Here is a 4,587-nt window from a genome sequence, read left to right on the forward strand (position 1 = left end):
TCTCCCAAAAGAGGCACAGGAACACAGCCAGGGAGCTTTGGGGTGGTTTGTTACACATCTATGACTGGATGATATAGGTTGTTATAAAATCAGTGTACATTGTCCAATTTAATTTTCATGTATGCATCAAATAACTACTTAGAATATATAATTTTTAAATTATATTACTTAAATATTGACACAGTTGTGTGTATATGTGTATAGAAAAATCTAGAAATAAATCTAACAGAGACATGCAATACCTTTATGAGGAAAAATATAAAAAACTCATTGAAACATATATAATGCTTCAATGAATGTAGTCATTGAATGAAACATACATTCAGTGAATGTATGTTTCAATGAATGTTTCAATGTTGTAATGAAGAGAGAACAAATTTTTACAGATAAGAGTTTCAATGTAGTCAATAAATTAGATATCCTCAAACTGGTCTATAATTGTCTTCTAGTCAAAGTCCCAATAGAGATACCTGTTTATTTTTGTTTTGGTAGCTTAATTCGTTCTTCTTTAAGTTAGCCCCTGGATTTCTGCGACTTGCCACCAAAGAAGCCAAGCTCATAACAAGAGTTAATGTATCATCCAGTCTGCTTTTGCCCAACTCTGCCCCACTGATTGGGATGATAATCCAATACAGTCACAAGTAGTATATGAGAATTAAATAGACATGACTTTTTTTTACCATTCCCTTTGACAAGATGTTCACAAAGAGTCGGACATGATTGAGAAACTGAACTGAACTGAACTTGATTAGATGTGATCAAAAGTTAAAAACCAAGGTTTTAGTGACTCCGACAGTTTTGTCAGTATCTCTCAGGTTGCTAGCAGTGTAACTGAAATCCTCCAAAATGACTTTTTTTCTGCCCACAGTTGTTCATCAATCATTCATTCTTGTTCTCCAATTAGTTGTTGAGTGTCACTTGTGATAGAGATGCTGTATCAGGTGCTAGAGATAAAATGCAGGCCAGCAGCAGCAACACACATGACTGCAGCCCTGTGGAGTTGGCATTCCAGGCAGGCAGTGAGATAGATGTATAAATAACTGCACAAAGTTCTTCTAGATCACAGCAGCTGCTACGACGGAGACCCAGATGAGCGCCGTTAGTCTCCTTAGGTGCCGCCACATGGATAGGGTGCTGGAAAAGGTCAGTGGAAGCCTGTGTACTACAGTTTTTGAAGGATATAGGGTTATTTTGTAAATATGTACCTTCCAACAGAATTCACAGTACTTGAAATTAGACTATTATATTGATTTTTATTGCTCTAATGTCACAATAAAGCCTTGCCTTCACTCCCCTATCATATTTCTTCTGCTTATTAATAGACTTAATTTTTTTGCATTAAATGACAATTAAGTAAGAAAGTATCTGAGTCTAATGTGCTGAAAAGATAACTCAATCTCTGGGAGTAGATTAGATTTAGAGGGAGTAACTCAGGAAACATTAATTTAATAATTCTAATGGGAAATTATTCTTTGGAAAATGAAATCAAAATTAAAAGGCAACTAATGTGATTTGTAAATAAATGTCATTATCAACTGGAAAGAAAGTTTAAGATATTTTGATGCTATATATTAAAGAACCTAATTTCTCCGTCTATTATGACTCGGCCCTGTCTGACCCCCACCTCATCCCCCACCACTTTCTGTGGTGAATTTCAGGCAGCTTGAGCTCCTTATTGCTGACTGACCATAAAGAATGCTTATTTTTTACTTTCTTTTTGGTTCTTCCTTCACTAACATCTTCCTTACTAGAGTGTCCTTTTCTTCTTTTGCCATTTAAGCATAGAATATTTTAGTTAATTTGCCAGTAAGTTTGCAGAAACGCTAGTTACCTCCGTCAGAATTTGGTTGCTTGAACCTGGCTGGCTGGCCTTGTATGATTAAACCAGCCTCAAGGAGCTCCTGGTCGAGACTGCAGCAACATCCAGAAGGTCGAGCGGGTAGGTCAGTTTGTGTAACTCTGGGCCGACACGCGCTCAGGCTTCTGGAGGCCATTCGAAGGGTCTGAAGCAGCCGAGCGGTGGCCCCTCAGCTGTGTCAGGCCCGTGTTGCGGTGTTTCTGGAGTGTCGCAGTCTTCACCATGTCTATCTTGTGTTTGATAAGCCGAGGGTTTACCGCACCCGTAATAGGCCCCGCGCTGAGGGGTGGGGGACAAGGCTGTTTCAGATTAGGTTCCCTGGGAAACAGACAGCCGTTGGGGCGCAAGAGGCTTTGCATCTGCGGAAGGGGCGGGGCAGGAGTGGAGAGGAGACGCGAGGCTGCCCCGCGGGGCAGGCGCGGGAGGCCGCAGCCCGGCGCGCAGCGGGTGTGAGGGCTGCAGAGGCGCCGTCTGCCGGCGGCAGGGCTGCAGCGTCGGGCGTCTGTGTGTGTTGGTCGCCCCTCAGGGGCTGCCACTGACTGCGCCCTTCTCGGCCTGTGTTTCCCGTAGTCCCCAAGCGGCCGGTGGCGCACGGGTCTCCACCAGCAGCTTTCCCACCAACGGCAGGACCGAGTTCTTTCTTACTGAGGGGAAATCTGGGCAGGACCTCGCAGCATCCAGCACAAAGGGCGGTCAGAGAGAAAGTGTCCACTAGGGGCGGCAGGTCAACAGCTCTGATGTGGTGGGATAGACTCCTCAGAGTGTCTCAGAGGTTGTTCAGTCGTGTCCCATGGACCACACGAGTGGGACACGACTGAGCGACTGAACTGAGCATCCAAGTTGTGAGAAATTATTGGGGATTAGAGGGACAAAGATGAGGTGAGGATAAGGAGAAAGATCGAAAAGCCAGGTGGTAAGAAAAGAAGAAATGCCTATGGAAGTATTTTCAAACTGAATTCTCGGAGCCAGATAAGGTAGCCTAAAAATGGTAAGCTATAAATTATATAATCAAGGAGAAAGAGGTGTGTGTGTGTGTGTGTGTGTGTGTGTGTGGTGTGGTGTAAGAGCAGGATGTTTTAGGTGGAAGAGCCTATGAGAAGGTTGGGAAGGAGGAAGGGAAGCAGGCAAGGAGAGCTAGAGGGGAGGGGATGGAAGGGAGGGAGAAGAGAGGAGAGGAGAAAGAACTGGGTGATTGCAGATGGTTTTGGTTTGGCTGGAGAGTGGAGTTGTGACTGAAGGTTCTTGTCCTATATAAGCAAGTTTAGAGTTTATTTTGAATGCAAGGGAAAGCCTTAAAGGCTTACAGATAGAAGAATGTCATCATTATTTTTGGAGTCATTTGTTCTTTATTCTACATACCTCATGTTATTACTTAGCCTCTGAAAGTTTGTGGATGACGGCACACTTAAGTACAGCTGAGTCTGAAATAGGTTCATTTTAGTACCTTGTCACAGAGCTACCAGCTACCATGTTGTATCAGCCAGGTTTTGACATAGAATAAGAGATTTATTATTGAGTTGGATCTTCTGGGAGCTGGTGGGACGGGCTATGCAGGCTGTTGTCTCTGCCTCTGGTACCCAGCTAGAAGTCTCTGAGATTCAGCCAGATGTACGATCAGGATGGAACACTAGATGCAAATAACAATGAGGAGAAACGAGAGCCCACGACAGTGAGTTAGAGCCCGTGTCCGCCTCTCCTATTAGGATCCATGTCTGTCGGTCACTGCCTCTGATCTTCATAAAGTGGGTGGTTTGTGGGAAAGCCAGACTTCAGATTCATCATGGAGACGGGCACACATCTGGCTCAGGGCCTGGGGAAGCTGGGGAGGACCAGTGGCGTTGGAGGAGCTACAGATCTGGCTGCTTGCATGTGCCAGCCAGACAGCTCAGAGGTCAGTGAAAATGCATGAGCTGCCACAGCACCAGGGACTCTGCACTGACCCTCAAAGAACGGTGGATACTGACTGCTTCCTTTCTGCCTTCCAAATCTTGTGAATGTCTTCAGAGGCCAGTGCTAACCTAGAATCTCACGGAGAAGGAAATTCTGGGAAGCATTATTTCTGGATCACGAGGTTTACACTGCACAGAAGTGCTGCACGCCATTTTTTAAAAATGTAAGTATTAAGACATTCAACGATATATTCATTTCGGGTGTACAGCATAGTGATTTGACATGTATATTATGAGATGATCACCACAGTAAGTCTAGTTACCACTTAAAGTTATACTATGTTAAACTATATTCCATGTTCTGCGTGTTACATCCTCTTGACTCACTTATTTTATAGCTGAAAGCTGTGCCTCTTAATCTTCACTCATGTCATTCACCCCCCTACCCTCCTCTTCTCTGGCAACCATCAGTTTACTAAGTTTATTCTCTGTATCTGTGAATCTGCATTTATTTTTTATATCTACATATAAGTGAGATTGTATGGTATTGCCTTTCTGTCTTACTTATTTACCTCAGCGTAACACCCTCTAGGCCCATCTATGCTGTCACACATAGCAAGATCTCAGTCTTTTACATGGCCGAGTAACATTTCAGTGTGTGTGTGTGTGTGTGTGTGTGCATGTGCACACGTGTGTGCTCGGCCATGTCTGACTCTGTTGCAAGCCCACGGACAGTAACCTGCCAGGCTCCTGTCCATGGAGTTTTCTAGGCAGGAATACTGAGCTGGTTGCCATTTCCTTCTCCAGGGGATCTTCCTGGCCCCGGGATTGAGCGTGTAT

General features: G+C 44.3%; 1 long non-coding RNA gene across 1 annotated transcript; it reads right to left on the reverse strand.

The window, feature by feature from the left end:
- Nucleotides 1-223: 223 nt before the first annotated feature.
- LOC147378837 (uncharacterized) lies at nucleotides 224-2,259 on the reverse strand. Its single transcript, XR_015151056.1, has 2 exons — nucleotides 1,832-2,259; nucleotides 224-1,162 (listed from the first exon to the last, which is right to left on the reverse strand). It is a non-coding gene; the product is annotated as an uncharacterized LOC147378837 (long non-coding RNA).
- Nucleotides 2,260-4,587: the final 2,328 nt, after the last annotated feature.

This window comes from Bos grunniens, chromosome 1 (genome assembly GCF_055505025.1).
Source record: "Bos grunniens cultivar Pamir isolate PY7600 chromosome 1, Bosgru_T2T1.0, whole genome shotgun sequence".
Classification (NCBI taxonomy): Eukaryota; Metazoa; Chordata; class Mammalia; order Artiodactyla; family Bovidae; genus Bos; species Bos grunniens.